Source organism: Ovis aries, chromosome 7, assembly GCF_016772045.2.
Source record: "Ovis aries strain OAR_USU_Benz2616 breed Rambouillet chromosome 7, ARS-UI_Ramb_v3.0, whole genome shotgun sequence".
Classification (NCBI taxonomy): domain Eukaryota; kingdom Metazoa; phylum Chordata; class Mammalia; order Artiodactyla; family Bovidae; genus Ovis; species Ovis aries.
The window spans coordinates 12,695,554-12,712,957 of NC_056060.1; the positions used below are offsets into that span (position 1 = coordinate 12,695,554).

General features: G+C 40.1%; 1 long non-coding RNA gene across 1 annotated transcript in view; it reads left to right on the plus strand.

Moving 5' to 3' along the window:
• LOC132660155 (uncharacterized) overlaps positions 1–11,578 on the plus strand; it is a 35,705-nt gene extending 24,127 nt beyond the window's left edge. The window contains exon 4 of the long non-coding RNA XR_009601411.1: positions 5,738–11,578. This is a non-coding gene — a long non-coding RNA (uncharacterized LOC132660155). The remainder of the gene's footprint in view (positions 1–5,737) is intronic.
• The last annotated feature ends 5,826 nt before the right edge of the window (positions 11,579–17,404 follow it).

A 17,404-nucleotide genomic window follows, 5' to 3' on the forward strand; every position in this document is an offset into this window, starting at 1 on the left:
GTACAGCATTTACTGGGTTTTCCTGGTGGCTCAGATGGTAAAGAATCCGCCTGCAATGCGGGAGACCTGAGTCTGACCTTTGGGTTGGGAATATCTGCTGCGGAGGGAATGGCTACCCACTCCAGTATTCTTGCTTGGACAGAGGAGCCTAGCAGACTATGGGGTTGCAAACAGTTGGACACGATTGAGTGATTATGCACTACAGCATTCAGTTCAGTCGCTCAGTCATGTCTGACTCTTTGTGACCCCATAAACTGCAGCACGCCAGGCCTCCCTGTCCATCACCAACTCCTGGAGTTTACGAAAACTCATGTCCATTGAGTTGGTGATGCCGTCCAACCGTCTCATCCTCTGTCGTCCCCTTCTCCTCTTGCCCTCAATCCTTCCCAGCATCAGGGTCTTTTCAAACGAGTCAGCTCTTCGCATCAGGTGGCCAAAGTATTGGAGTTTCAGCTTCAACATCAGTTCTTCCAATGAACACCCAGGACTGATCTCCTTTAGGATGGACTGGTTGGATCTCCTTGCAGTCCAAGGGACTCTCAAGAGTCTTCTCCAATACCACAGTTCAAAAGCATCAATTCTTCAGCACTCAGCTTTCTTTATAGTCCAACTCTCACACCCATACATGACTACTGGAAAAATTATAGACTTGACTAGATGGAACTTTGTTGACAAAGTAATGTTTCTGCTTTTTAATATTCAGTCTAGGTTGGTCATAACTTTCCTTCCAAGGAGTAAGAGTCTTTTAATTTCATGGCTGCAGTCATCATCTGCAGTGATTTTGGAGCCCCCCAAAATAAAGTCAGCCACTGTTTCCCCATCTAGCTGCCTTGAAGTGATGGGATGGATGCCATGATCTTAGTTTTCTGAATGTTGAGCTTTAAGCCAACTTTTTCACTCTCCTCTTTCACTTTCATCATGAGGCTCTTTAGTTCTTCTTCACTTTCTGCCATAAGGGTGGTGTCATCTAAATATCTGAGGTTATTGATATTTATCCCAGCAATCTTGATTCCAGCTTGTGCTTCTTCCAGCCCAGCGTTTCTCATGATGTACTCTGCATACAAGTTAAAAAAGCAGGGTGACAGTATACAGCCTTGACGTACTCCTTTTCCTATTTGGAACCAGTCTGTCATTCCATGTCCAGTTCTAACTGTTGCTTCCTGACCTGCATACAGGTTTCTCAAGAGGCAGGTCAGCTGGTCTGGTGGTCCCATCTCTTTCAGAATTTTCCATGGTTTCTTGTGATCCACATAGTCAAAGGCTTTGGCATAGTCAATAAAGCAGAAATCGATGTTTTTCTGGAACTCTCTTGCTTTTTCCATGATCCAGCAGATGTTGGCAATTTGATCTCTGGTTCCTCTGCCTTTTCTAAATCCAGCTTGAACATCTAGAAGTTCACGGTTCACATATTGCTGAAGCCTGGCTTGGAGAATATTGAGCATTACTTTACTAGTGTGTGAGATGAGTGCAATTGTGCGGTAGTTTGAGCATTCTTTGGCATTGCCTTTTTATGGGATTGGAATGAAAACTGACCTTTTCCAGTCCTGTGGCCACTGCTGAGTTTTCCAAATTTGCTGACATGTTGAGTGCAGCACTTTCACAGCATCATCTTTTAGGATTTGAAATAGCTCAACTGGAATTCCATCACCTCCACTAGCTTTGTTCTTAGTGATGCTTTCTAAGGCCCACTTGACTTCACATTCCAGGATGTCTGGCTCTAGATGAGTGTGAGTGATCACACCATCATGATTATCTGTGTTGTGAAGATGTTTTTTGTACAGTTCTTCTGTGTATTCTTGCCACCTCTTCTTAGTATCGTCTGCTTGTTAGGTCCATACCATTTCTGTCCTTTATCGAGCCCATTTTTGCATGAAATGTTCCCTTGGTATCTCTAATTTTCTTGAAGAGATCTCTAGTCTTTCCCATTCTATTGTTTTCCTCTATTTGTTTGCTGAGGAAGGCTTTCTTATCTCTCCTTGCTGATCTTTGGAACTCTGCATTCAAATGGGTATATCTAGCCTTTTCTCCTTTGCTTTTCGCTCTTCTTCTCACAGCTATTTGTAAGGCCTCCTCAGACAGTCATTTTGCCTTTTTGCATTTCTTTTCCATGGAGATGGTCTTGATCCCTGTCTCCTGTACAATGTCACGAACCTCTGTCCATGGTTCATCAGGGATTGTGTCTATCAGATCTAGCCCCTTAAATCTATTTCTTACTTCCACTGTATAATCATAAGGGATTTGATTTAGGTCATACCTCAATGATCTAGTGGTTTACATACTATGTAAACATAATTTGCTCAAGATCCACAGTCCTTGAAAGTGAGGAACTAGAATTTGAATCCCTGTCTATCTGATCTGGGGGCTTCCCTGATAGGTCAGGGAAGTTACATACCTGAATGGTCTATAGTATTACTGATCTAAATCTGTGGGGTTTGTGTACTCTTAAAAGCTTTGGGAAGAAAAGTCTCATGCTGGTTGGGTCTGAGCTCAGATAGTTCCTCTTGCCTAACTGGACATCCTTGATTATTTCTCTTTAGAACCATTAAATGTTCCTCCCTCCTCCCACCTTAACAATGAACAATAGCCCAAAGGCATTAATTTCTAACCAGTCCAAGCTGTGCTGGTATAGATTGCACTTTCACGTGAATGATCTCATTGGGTCCTCACAGCAGGACTGTAGAAAAGCTTCTACTCTCCCACATTAGTAACAAGAAAACTGAGGTTTAAAGAAAGCATGTGTGATTTGTCTTTGTGATTCATGCTCTGTGGATGCGCTCAGCTAGTGTCGTTTGATAGCCACATTAAAAAATAGAACAAAACAATCAAAACCAATATAATCCACAACTCCAAATTAGAGTTATTTAGACTCTTGCCAAAAATATAATTTTATTTATTTTCAAAGAATATAATTGCAATTGGATGCTATTTAGCTCTTATCTCTCTGTTGAAAGAAGTTATATTTATGGAAAATTGCTTCAAGTACATAAAAAGTCCATCCATCTCTCTAAATTAGCATTTTCTAAAAGGAGTTGATTGGCTGTGCAAGATGTTAATTAGGTGTTACACAAAAAAAATAAATATGGTCAACTAATGACAGAAAACACTGAATTACAGTTGCTCACGGAAACTGCTTGTAGAGTTGCTTTTAATAGGCTGGTGTAAACCGTGAATCTACAAGATGAAGACATCATATGCAAACTGATTTGACCTCTATTAATGTCTAGTGTTCTGTGGAACACAATTTGAGAAACACTGATAGGTGGGCAATAATTTCCCATCTGAAAAACCTACTAATTATTAGTAGCAGAAAATAAGTCCAGGTTGGCTAAGCATAAAGCAATTTTTGGAGAGAAATAGAAAACATTTCATTTATTTGCTTTCAGAATTAAGAACAAAGAACATAAAACCTGATTCAAGTGAAAAGGTGAACCAGTATTTCTTGGATACTTACCCTGTGTTGGCTTGTTTACATACTTTATCTCTAGTGATCCTGACAACACTCTGGGGTAGGCATCATTTCCCCACTTCACAGTTAAAAAATAAAGTTTAGAGGGATAATAATTTGCTCAAGGTCCATAGTCCTTGAAAGTAAGGAACTAGGATTTGAATCCCTGTTTATCTGATCTGGGGGCTTCCCTCATAGCTCAGTTGGTAAAGAATCTGCCTGTGATGCAGGAGACCCCGGTTTGATTCCTGGGTCGGGAAGATCCCCTGGAGAAGGGATAGGCTACCCACTCCAGTATTCTTGGGCTTCCCTTGTGGCTCAGCTGGTAAAGAATCCGCCTGCAATGTGGGAGACCCCGGTTTGATTCCTGGGTCGGGAAGACCCCCTGGAGAAGGGATAGGCTACCCATTCCAGTATTTTTGGGCTTCCCTTGTGGCTCAGCTAGTAAAGAATCCACCTGCAATGCGGGAGACCTGGGTTTGATCCCTGGGTTGGGAAGATTCCTTGGAGAAGGGAAAGGCTACCCACTCCAGCCTAGAGAATTCCATGGACTGTATATAGTCCATGGCCTAGAGAATTCCATGGACTGTATATAGTCCATGGGGTTGCAAGGTGTCGGACAGGACTGAGGGACTTTCACTCATTCACTCCCTCTATCTGACCTGAGGGCTTCCCTTGTGGCTCAGCTGGTAAAGAATCCGCCTGCAATGTGGGAGACCTGGGTTCAATCCCTGGGCCGGGAAGATCCCCTGGAGAAGGGAGAGGCTACCCATTCTGGCCTGGAGAATTCCATGGACTGTATATAGTCCATGGGGTTGCAAGGTGTCAGACAGGACTGAGGGACTTTCACTTCACTTCACCTCACTATCTGATCTGAAGCCTGTGCTCTGTCCTCTATATTACTTCTCAAATTATTTTAAAATGTTTTTCAATATTGCAAAGCTAAGGAAAAGAAACAGAGGGAAGACAAGGACAGAAAGTGAGAGAAGAGACATAATTAGAGCATGAAAGGGAAAGGCAGACAGAGGAACCAAGTGAGAAAGCCTGGGTTGGTTTGTTTTAAGACAGCGACATGGAGATGTACAAAGAAAGAAAGAAAGTCATAGAAACAGATATGTATTTTTTAAAAATTCAAACACAATACCTAGAGTTTTGCACATGGAGACAAATATACAAAAGCCAACTGACATCTGCACAAAGATATCCCTCTTTTAAAAATGTAGGTCTTTAAGTTAATAATCCCAAAGATAAACATAGCTAAAATCATCAGTTAAAATATTTTTATTTCTAGGTCAAGTTGGAAAGTACAGATGTTTTTGAAATTGTATCTTCATGAATTTTGGTTAGAAAAATTTTTACTGTTTTTCTTGGAAAATATAAAGTGCCACATTCCATATGAGACAATGGTCCCAGAAAATCATTCTTATCTTGAGGGCTCTTAGAATATCTAGACTTTCAAGACCAGATGCTGTTGAGATTTTCAGTCATGATATCTGATCTGATGGGCTTCCCAGGTGGGCTCAGTGCTGAAGAATCTGCCTGCCAATGCAGGAAACCCAGGTGATTCAGGTTCAATCCCTGGGACAGGAAGATCTCCTGGAGGTGGAAATGGCAACCCACTCCAGTATTCTTGCTTGAAATATCCTATAGACAGAGGAGCCTGGTGGGCTGCAGTCATAGGGTCACAAAGAATCTGAGCACACACTCACTGGTCTGATATTTGTGCTATGTGTTAAGTGGAATTAAGAGCCAAATCTGGCATGGGAGTGGAATATTTCCTAAAATATTGAGATTGTAGCTACATAATGCACTTTCGACAACACCTAGAATAAGGTTTATAATGTAGGGTTTTGAAAAGGGAGTGGTTTCTTTTTCTCCTTTATAACTAACGGTCTTTAGAGGTAGGGATGGATATAGGGACTACCTAGTGATTTGGCTAAACGTGCACATGAGAAATCTGCTGTAAGTCTAATAAGTTGTCATGACTGTGAAGATAAGCTTTATCATCTCTCTGATAGTTTTAACATTTTTCTCTTTGAGTTCGATGTTCCATATTTTGACTCCAAAGTGTCTAGGTAAGTGTGTGTTGTTATTTTTCCTGCTTGGCTGGGTGGGCTTCTTCAATTTAGGAAAAAAGTCCTTAAAACTTCATCCATATTTCTCCAAATACTATCCCCCTTTCAATTTTCTTTATTTGTAACGCCTATTGAGTATATGTGAAATCTTCTCATTTTATCCTCCATGTTTCTGATTTACTTTTTAAAAAATCATGTGTTTGTTTGGCTGTGCCAGATCTTAGATGCAGCATGTGGGATCTAGTTCTCTGACCAGGGATCGAATCCAGACCCCCTGCACTGGGAGCGCAGAGGGGTAGCCACTGTACCACCAGGGAAGTAACCTGATTTACTATCAAGTTGTTTTTTTTTTTTTAAGTTTTTCTATGCTATGTTTTATATGATTTCTTTATATTTAGTTTCCAATCCATTAATTTATTTTAGCTATGTCTACTATTCTGTGTACATTACTTTGCTGACAAAGGCTGTGGTTTTTCCAGTGGTCATGTATGGATGTGAGAGTTGGACTATGAAGAAAGCTGAGCACCGAAGAATTGATGCTTTTGAACTGAAGTGCTGGAGAAGACTCTTGAGAGTCCCTTGGACTGCAAAGAGATCTAACCAGTCCATCCTAAAGGAGATCAGTCTTGAATATTCATTGGAAGGACTGATGCTGAAGCTGAAGCTGAAGCTGAAGGTCCAATATGTTGGCCATTAATGGGAAGAACTGACTCCTTGGAAAAGACCCTGGTGCTGAAAGGTTGAAGGCAGGAGGAGAAGCGGATGACAGAGGATGGGATGGTTGGATGGCATCACCAGCTCAATGGACATGAGTTTGAGCAAGCTCTGGGAGTTGGTGATGGACAGACAGGGAAGCCTGGAGTGCTGCAGTCCTTGGGGTCACAAAGAGTTGGACACAACTGAGCGACTGATCTAAACTGTTCTGTGTAATCTGTCCATTAAGTGTTTTACATAGTGATTTTATTTTTTAATCTATGAAATTTCTATTTGGTTTTTATTATATTGTGATTTTTTGTATGGTGTCCTGTTTTTCCATAAAGTATCTATTCTTTAAAAAATTTGAGAGCAACATATTTAAAAATCTCTCTAGATTGCTTGATTATCTTGAGTTTTAGGAGTATAGGAGTATACTTTCTCTTGTTTGTTGTTTCTGCCTCTCCCCCTTTTAATCTTCCTCTTGGTAATTTATAATTCTTTTAGGTTATCATGTATTTTATTTTTAAAAAATTATTTATTTTTATTTGGAGGATAATTGCTTTACACTGTTGTGTTGGTTTCTGCTATACATCAACATGAATCAGCCACAGGTAGACACATGTTCCCTCCCTTCTGAACCTCCCTCCCATCTATTTGTAGTATTTTAACTTTGAGTGTTTCTGCAGCAGGGTTTCCCAGGGAGTTCTGTGTGCTGCGGATTTGAGGGTGTTTCTAACAGGTCAGCTTCACAGTTTGCTGTTGCCAAGACCCTGCAGGTTTCACTAATTATGGGAGAATTTTTATGTTGAGTTCAAGATTTCTGCATCAAATGTGTGTGTGTGGGGTGTGTGTGTGTGTGTGTGTGTGTGTGCTTTTGCCTGCCTAAGTGTATATGAATAAATTAGTCCTCTCTTTAATTTGGTATTATGTAGGCAGAGAAGTAACAGAATGGAGTAAAAGGTTATAAAATCTGTATCATTTGTCTTAAAGCTGTTTGCAGTTCCATATTTCAATTTTGTTTCAAGGCAGTAAAAATTGAGCTCTTGCTTTTATTTGTCTATGTTGTTGTAAAGAATTGAGCTTGTTGTTTTAAGTCAAATCAGTAGTTCAATACTTGGGTAATTTTTTCATGCCTTCTCTATTAGCTGTTGCTATTTTCTCCTTTGGGATAGAAGGCAGTGAGGCTTGAAGAATAGACTTCTTGTCTATAATTCACAGACTTGATTGGAATGTACCGAGAATTTTCCTTATGAAACTTTAATGATTCACTGCTTGTTGGGGAATTGGAAACTATTGATTCATGTTCTGCCTAGGGAGATGTTGCTTCTCTCTGCTAAGGGTGCATTAAGGAGTTGGGTTTGGGTTTTCATTCTGCCAAAAGTCAGACTGTTATCCACTTTAAATCTAGGATGTGTGGAAGTCTTCCTCAGTTCTGGCAGATAAAGCTTTGATACAGAGCCACATATATTTGCACATCTTTCCCTCAAACATTACCCAATTAGACCAAACTTTGCAGAGGAATGAGAGATTTCTCTGTTATCAGAGAACATTTGACATCTGCATTGTTCAATAAGGAAATTACCAGCCACATGTGACCGACCCCTGAACCCTTGAAATGTGGTTGGTTCAAGTCAAGATGCATTGTGATTGCAAAATACACATTATGAAAAAGTAAAATAGGTCATTAACAACTGCTACATTGATTACATGTTGAAGCGACAGTATTTTGGATATGTATTGGGATAAGTGAATTGTTACTCATTTTACCTGTTTCTTTTTTAAAAATGTGCCTGGGAATTCCCTGGTGATCAGGTGTGGGTTTGATCCCTAGCGGAGGAAATAAGCTGTGCAATGTGGCCCCCCCAAAAATTTTTTTTAAGTGGCTAAGTAGAAAATTTAATTCTTTAGGTGGCTGGCATTGTATTTCTATTGAACAGTGCTGTTAGCTGCTATGCTGCTGCTGCTGCTAAGTCGATTCAGTCATGTCTGACTCTGTGCGACGGAAGCCCACCAGGCTCCCCCATCCCTGGGATTCTCCAGGCAAGAACACTGGAGTGGGTTGCCATTTCCTTCTCCAATGCGTGAAAGTGAAAAGTGAAAGGGAAGTTGCTCAGTCGTGTCCGACTCTGTGCAACCCCATGGACTGCAGCCTACCAGACTCTGCTGTCCATGGGATTTTCCAGGCAAGAGTACTGGAGTGGGGTGCCGTTGCCTTCTGCGGCTAGCTGCTATAGAGTCTCACAAATAGGGAAACCCATAAGAGATCTAATAAGAACTTATTTCAGTTTATTTTCACCCTGTACTTCCATTCACCTTAAACATTTTTTTCTTTTCTTTACGCAATATCATGATTTTTTATATAAGTTAATGCCATACTACTGCAAAGCAGGTTAACTTAAAAGGGGTTGTATTTCACATAAGTGAGGTTATAAGGTCAGCATATAAGATGAAAATTAAATATAGTGAAATTTACCTTTGAAAATCCCTTAGGAAGGCCTTAAGCTGCCCTGACCCATCAACTTTTATTGAGTCTCAGCCAGATAATTGTTTTTGTCCAGTATGAAGGCAGACCTCTGTATAATTTTTTTTTAATTGAAATCAGATGAAGTGGTTGGTTTGTGTTTGGTGCCATGTTATAGCAAAATATAAATCTTAAATCCACAATCACCCTCATCGTGGAGAGATGCCTGCCTCGGAGAAGTGGTAGGGAACTGGAGTCTGTGTGGGAGCAGTGAATTTATACTTCTTGCTTGCGTGTGAAAAAAGGGGCATGCCTGCTTTATTTCTCTCTCATCACCCATCAGTCTTTCTGTTTCTTTCACTTTCTGTTTGCTAGGTTCTGATAGATGAATTTGCATGCTTTAGTATATAAAGATCTCTCTAATTCTAATATTCTGTGGGTTTATAATTCTAAATGTTCATAAAAAGCTATAATGAGATTGCACAACAGTGTAAACATATTTAATGCTACTGAAAAATACAGTTAAAATGATAAATTTTATGTTTTTTATGTATGTGTATATATATTACAATAACCAAAAAAGTCTTAATTCTATTTGATTCCATGATTACATTTGGTGGGGTAAGAATGTAGAAAACTTGGGAGTCAGAATCAGTGAATGCAGATGTTTACAGATTGGGCTCTTGAACAGCAAACTCTGAGACTGAGTTAATCATACAGGATATTTACTGTAAAAAATTCTCTTAGGGGACTTCCCTGACAGTCCAGTGATTAAGATGGCATGCTCCCAATGCAGGTGGCCTGGGTTCTATCTTTGATTAGGGAACTAGATCCTGCATGCCATAACTAAGACCCAGGCAGGGCAGCCAATAAATAAATAAATAAATAAATAATCTCTCAGAATCAATACCTATGGAGGGAGAAGAGGGATGCAGGAGAGGGTACAGGGAAAAGCTGTGCTGTGCTACAGGCTGTACAACAGACTCAGTCAGCCCTTCTGGGACTCTGGAGCAAAAATGGCCTTACAGAGTTGTCCCAGCACTAAGCTGAAATGCTGTTGTTCGGTTACTAAGTTGTGTCCAATTCTTTGCCACCCCATGGACTACATGCAGCACGCCAGGCTTCGCTGTCCATCATCAACTCCCGGAGCTTGCTCAAACTCATGTCCATAGTCGGTGATGCCATCCAACCATCTCATCCTCTGTGGTCCTCTTCTCCTCCTGCCCTCCATCTTTCCCAGCATCAGGGTCTTTTCCAAAGAGTGGGCTCTTCACATCAGGTGGCCAAAGTACTGGAGCTTCAGCTTCAGCATCAGACCTTCCAATAAGTATTCAGGTTTGATTTCCTTTAGTATTGACTGGTTTGATCTCCTTGCAGTCCAAGGGGCTCTCAAGCGTCTTTTCCGGCACCACAGTTTGAAAGCAGCAGTTCTTTGGCGCTCAGCCTTCTTTACGGTCCAGCTCTCACATCTGTATATGACTACTGGAAAAACCATAGCTTTGACTATAGTAAGACCTTTCTACCTAACTTCAGTAATGTGGGCTGTCCCTGGAAGGGTGTAACCGTGGATGAGGTAGCTCTCTGCAGCAAAGGCTGTCTGCAAGCAACTCTCTGATAGCTGGGACAAGTCCTTCCCTGAAGGGAGGTCTTCACAGTGCACTCAAGATGTCACCACAGAACTTTTTCTCTTGCAACCCAGCATCTATTTCACCCTTCAAAGCTGCACTCTAAATTCCTTTAGAAGAATTAATTCTTCTAAAGCATGAGCTTCTTCATGGAATAATAAATTACATGCTCTGTCCTCCTTCTGAAGTTAAAAACCAGTCAAGGTCTCTTTTCTTGAACTTCGAATCTTATACAAATTACTTAATCGAAGATGAAAAACAGATTGATGTTCACACTTTCCAGACCAGAGGATGGGGTCATCCTTGTTGCCCTGGTTCCAGCCTGTCTCCTTCAGCTACATTCATTCTTTCAATATGCCTCTAATTAATGCTCCCCCTTTTGGGCTGAATTTAGCAAATTTCTTTGGCTTGCAACCAAATCATCCCAACTGATATGCTGGGCTTCAGATCATGACTGCAGCACATGCCAGCTTTTGATCTATTTGCCTTTTTGGCATGTGAGACCTTAGTTCCTGACCCGGGATCGAGGGCATGTCCCCTGAAGTAGAAACGAGGATTCTTAACCACTGCACCCCCAGGGAAGTCCCACCAGTGTTTGATCCATCTCTCTGAGTCTTGGCTTTTCTCATCTGCAGTAAAATCTGTCCTGTAGGGTAGAGCCGGGATAAGGGACAGTGTATTGACTCAGAACTGTAACTAGTAGTCTAAAAAGGTTATGTAACTAATAAAGGCAAGTCTGTAGCAACACCCCCACCCCAGTTTACACTGCGAGTTACTCCACTAGAATACCTAGTGCTGTATGTGTTAAGTGTGGAAATAATGACGATTTCTTGTTTGCCAAATCTCTTTCGGGGATGGGTTTTAATATCACCTCCTCAATACTGCTGTTCTCTAAAGGGCTGAGGGGTGACACTATCCACGATACTGCAACATAAATTAATGGAACAAGGGAGGAAGATGGGAACCTGTCTTCCAAGAAATGTTGGACCAGTGGATAATCATACTGAAATCTTAAAAAACTTAAATATGCGACTTCTCTAGCAGTCCAGTGGTTAAGACTCTGTCTTCCAAGGCAGGGGGTAGTAGTTTGATCCCTGGCTGGGAATTAAAATCCTATATGCTTTGTGGTGAGGCCAAAAAAAAAAAAAACAAAACAAAAAACACTCACAATGTCCAAGGTGGTTTGTAGTGAAATCCTTTAAAATTGCTGATTGGAGAAGATGACGAATAACTGCTCTGAGATTTAGTTGTATCAAATAAAATCTGTTTTGATGGGTATTTTTTCATGTGTAGAGATACCGTGATTTGGCCCGTGTTATATTCGATTTGGTGTGTAGGTGACAACATGTGGGATTTTAGTTGGATTCTCTTGTACCTTACCACTAAAAGAAGGATGGGGGAAAAAAATGAAAAGATTCATTAAAAAAGCTCTTCAGACATAGTAGCTTTTAGACATTTCTCCCTTGCACCTCAAATCAATCCTCACTGCCAACGTCAGAATACTTTGTTTTTTTGAGTTGAATTATTAATGTCTTTGTCTTCTTTAGACTACAAGTCAAAAAAGTTGAATGAAAAATTGAATGGTTACTACGGAAATATTTACCGATGGAAAGATATGATGTCTGGGATTTGTTTCAGAAAACGTGGGTGGGGGCAAGTAGCAGGTAAAGTAGATGGAACATGACTGACTTCAGTTTAATGTTTTGGGGGCTGGGTTAGGGTATCTGGCTTCACTATTTTATTCTGCCTACTTTGTATATGTTTAAAACTAGTTACACTAAATTTTTTTTAACTGAATAATTAGAACTAGTAGTTAAAATATATATGTATGTGTGCTAAGTTGCTTCAGTCGTGTCTGTCTCTTTGTGACCCCCATGGACTGTAGCCTACTAGGTTCCTCTGTCCATGGGATTCTCGAGGCAAGAAAACTGGAGTGGGTGGCCATTTCCTACTCCACGGGATCTTCCTGACCCAGGGGTTGAACCCATATCTCTTATGTCTCCTGATTGACAGGCAGGTTCTTTACCACTAGCACCACCTGGGAAGCCCCTAAAGTATGTATGCACAAAGCAAAGACTGAGAGAGAACACAGGAAAATGAAGAGTTATGTTAGAGTAGTTAATTATGGGTGATTATTTTAAATAAATAATCAGCTTTACCATCAGTCCTTCCAGTGAATATTCAGGGTTGATTTCCTTTAGGATTGACTGGTTTGATCTCCCTGCAGTCCAAGGGACTCTCAAGAGTCTTCTCCAGCACCACTGTTCGAAAGCATCAATTCTTTGGTGCTCAGCCTTCTTTATGGTTCAACTCTCACATCCTTACATGACTACTGGAAAAACCATAGCTTTGACTTTATGGGCCTTTGTTGACAAAGTGATGTCTCTGCTTTCTAGCATGCTGCCTAGGTTTGCCATATCTTTTCTCTCAAGGAGCAAGCGTCTTTTAATTTTGTGGCTGCACTCACTGTCTGCAGTAATTTTGGAGCTCAAGAAAATAAAATCTGCCACTGTTTCCACTTTTTCCCAATCTAATGAAAGTTAGATATTATTTCTATATATTACATTAGGAAAGATGAAAATGATGGACAATACTCCATATTTTAAAGAATATAGAGAATCGGGAATGCTTAAATTATTGTTAGGAATAGAAATTTGTACAACTGTGGGGAAGGCGTTTCTTCTAGATATGTATTCAAAGGAAGTAAATGTGAAGAAGGAAGTTCACTACAGCATGTTTATAAGTATCAAAACACTAAGAAGATTCTAAATGTTTACCGATTGGTTAAATAGACTATTGTTCATCCATAAAATAGACCTCAAAAAGAATTTTTTAAAATTAATTTTAAATTAATTTAATATTTAAAATAAATACAGCTAAATCTATATTTATTAACATTGAAAGAAGTCAGAGGAAAAATTAGGTTGCTTAACAGTATTACAGGATTTCACATATATAAAAATAAAATGAATATCTCTATTTGTATATTAGATAGTCTAAAAGAATATATACCAAACTGATAATTCTATTTGAGGAAAAAAAGGGAGGGTATCAGTTATCATCTTTTTACCTGTAAATAATAGAAAATATAAGCACAAATGTGCTTAAATAATAAATGGAATATATTGACCAAGTAACCAAAATGTTCAGAGGTGAAGTGGGCTTTTGGTAAAGGGTTGAAGCAGGAGTTCAACAATGTAATTCAGCGGCCAGCTTTTGCTGTGTCTTGGCCTTGCCTTCAAAGGTAAAATCTTGTTGAGGACATTATGTTAAGTGAAATAAATCAGATAGAAAAGGACAACTATCATATGATTCCACGTATATGTGGTACCTGTGACAGTGTGCTCAATCACACCTGATTCTTTGTGACAGCAGGGACTGCAGCCCACAAGGCTCCTCTGTCCATAGGATTCTCCCGGCAGGAATACTGGGGTGGGTTGTCATTTCCTCTTCCAGGGGATTTTCCCAACCCAAAAATGGAACCCATGTCTCCTGCACTGGCAAGTGGATTCTTTACCACTGAGGTCCCTAGAAAGGCCAAACTCTTATAGGCAGAAAGCGGAATGGTGGTTGGCCGGGATTGCGGGCAGAAGGGGAAACGGGCGTTGTTGTTTAATGAGTATAGTTTCTTTTTGCAAGATGGGAAGAGTTCTAGAGATCTGTTGCACAATAATGTGAATGTAAACTTTAAAATGGTTAAGATATTACATTTATGTATGCTGCTGCTGCTAAGTCGCTTCAGTCGTGTCCGACTCTGTGCGACCCCATAGACGAGAGCCCACCAGGCTCCGCCATCCCTGGGATTCTCCAGGCAAGAACACTGGAGTGGGTTGCCATTTCCTTCTCCAATGCATGAAAGTGAAAAATTTTACCATAATTAAAAAAAAAATACAATACTACATTAAAAAAAGGTAAAAGCCTCATCCCAAGGAGGGCTCCCCCTGGCGGTGGGAGGGTGGCTGGCGCATTCGGGCATGGGGCTTCTTCATTCAGGCCCTGACAGAAGTACTGGTTTTCCTTTTTCTGTTTGTCAAACAGCAGCCCTAGGCTTTGCTCTGATTGGACCATGATGGTATGTAGGGTCATGTGTCTGTTCCTGAATCATCCTAGGGATCTCTTTGTAGATTTTGGTTGTCACAGTGATTGAGTATTTAGAATATGGGCCAAAGAAAATAGATTTTTCATAATGTGTATTGTTTTTCAGTGGCTAATTTGTGTCTGACTCTTTGCTACCCCATGGGCTGCAGTCCACCAGCTCCTCTGTCCATCACCAACTCCCAGAGCTTGCTCAAATTCATGTCCATTGAGTTGGTGATGCCATCCAACCATCTCATCCTCTGTCGTCCCTTTCTCCTCTTCAATCTTTCCCAGCATCAGGGTCTTTTCTAATGAGTCGGCATTTCGAGGCCAAAGGACTGGAGCTTCAGCTTCAGCAAGTCTTTCAAATGAATATTCAGGAGCAATTTCCTTTAGAACTGACTGGTTTGATCTCCTTGCAGTCCAAGGGACTCTCAAGAGTCTCACTATGTAGGGAACAATCCAACATCACAGATTTTCCCCTTATCTTGCATGGCTTTTAATGTAGATTTTAAAAACATATTTATAATAATCTGAACCTAGACCCTAACTCCATTTTATATGTGGACATGAACTACTTGTTTATGGTCTTAATATGAATTGAATTTTAAGATGGGAGAATTATGGGTAAATTGAGAGAAAATAGTATTTTGTTTCATTTGGAACTTAACCAAGACTTGTTCATTACTTCAGAAAATCATGTTTTGAACAGCTGACACCACTTCTGAATATTGCAGTTCACACTGCATAATGCAATTCACATCGCATATTTTATCTCTGAAGCCAGGATGTATCCTACCATCAGAGACATCTCAGATGAAATACTCTACTGAATCTTAGTCTGCATTTGTAGCTCTTGCTTTCATTTCTCACCTGGATTCTTACGACAACCTCTCCGGCTGGTCTTCCAATCCATTCTCAACAGAGTAGCCAGATTTTTCCTTTTATTAATAAAATGTGGGTCAAAGCATGTCATTCCTCGCTTCTCAACCTTCTAATGTTGCATCATTTTACTCAGAATGCAAGCTTTACAGAGTGCTTTGAGGCCCTGGGAGACGTGGTTCTGCTTCCTCTCTGACCCATCTCCTACTTCTGCTTTTTCTCCTACTACTCACTTCAGGCCACCTCACTGGCTACTTACAGCCCAGATTCTCCCTACAGAGGCTTCCACCTTCGATCATTTGCATGGCTATTCCCTCTGCTTGGATACTTCCCCCTGGAAGTATCATTCATGATTCATTCCCTTACTTCCTTCAAACTGAATATTACAGTCTGGGTAGTAGTCTTGACCACTAGTTTAAATTGCAACTTATTACCTCCTTCCCTACTGTTCTGAATGCTGGTTTTTCCTTACCCTGTTCTACTTTTTACCCCCATAATACTTATCACCTTACAATGTAATATATCATTTACTTACATGTTCTGATGTATTATGCCAATTGTTTGTTGCTTGAATCCCACTACCCTGTTAGAATGTAAGCTCCATGAAATAGGATTTCTGTCTGTTTGCCCTATAAATTTAAGCCAGGGCCTGACACATAGTTCTCAAAAACTGTCCAACAAATGGTGATTCTGCCATTAGGTACAAACATCTAACTACTTCATTATATCTTCTATTATAGTTGTGCCCAAGCATTTCCATACTGAAATACATAATATTTCATAAGGTATTATTTTCCTCTTATTTCTCCTTTATGTTACAGCATTATGTCATAATAGAAGGTATATCACAATACATGATCTATTGATTTATAAGTCAGGATGGTAAGGCAGTGTTATGAAATGCTTGTTATAATATAACGGTTTGGATGTTAGGGTTAAGAATTGCTGGTTTAGACCATTCCAGAAGCTATTTCCAAAGCTGTGAGTGAAGATAATCCCACCCAAACTGCCTGGCTGTTTCCTGGATGGAAGGCGTAGAGTGGATGTTGGCGACGAAACCACAATGTTGATCACAAGGAGGAAACAAATTTCATTTTCTATTTTTACTATACTTTCATATTGTTCATATTATTTGAATATTTTACAGTGAGTATTCATTCTTTTTGTAACAAGCAAAACCAGTAAGGCTATTTTCACTTTAAAGAAAAACTACTGTAAAATATAGAAAAAGAGAGAAAATAAAAATCACCTTCTCTCCATAGACAGCCACTACTAACTTTTTTTTTTAGACTCTTTTGTTTTCAGGCATGGATGTACATTGATAGCTTTTCTATGATGACTGAAATACAGGAGTTGGAGATGTCCTCTGTCAAGATTATCCTGGCAGCCACCTGCATGGTGGATGAAGGGTAAGACTAGGCTGTAACTTGACAACGGGGGTGGAGGGCTTAGAGTGGGCCAGTGGCTAAGAATGGGAACGGATGCATCTCAGAGATACTGTAAAGGAAATATGCTGTTGACTAGTGATTAGTGAGTGTGAGACCTGCAAGGATTTGTGTGTGTGTGTGTGTGTGTGTGCGTGCGCGCGCGTGTGTGTGGCATCTGGGTATTCCAACCTTGCTTTCAAGAATATTGAATACTTATATATGTATGGCTGAGTCCCTTCACTGTTCACCTGATTTACCACAACATTGTTAATCGGCTATACCCTAACACAAAATAAAAAGTTTAAAGTTTAGGGGAAAAAAGGAATCTATTTGTACTAAAAAATAGACTATTCAAAATTAAAAAAAAAAAGAATATTAGGGATGAAGGAAAAACTTTTGTCTTCTTTTGTGCTTTCCTGTTGTCTCTTTTTAAAAAAACAATAAACTCCACATAGGAAGTGTGGAATATGATTAATTACAATGTTTGTGTACCCTGTGAGACCACCGGTCCCATCACTTCATGGGAAATAGATGGGGAAACAGTGGAAACAGTGTCAGACTTCATTTTTGGGGGGCTCCGAAATCATTGCAGATGGTGACTGCAGCCATGAAATTAAAAGACGCTTACTCCTTGGAAGAAAAGTTATGACCAACCTAGATAGCATATTCAAAAGCAGAGACATCACTTTGCCGACTAAGGTCCGTCTAGTCAAGGC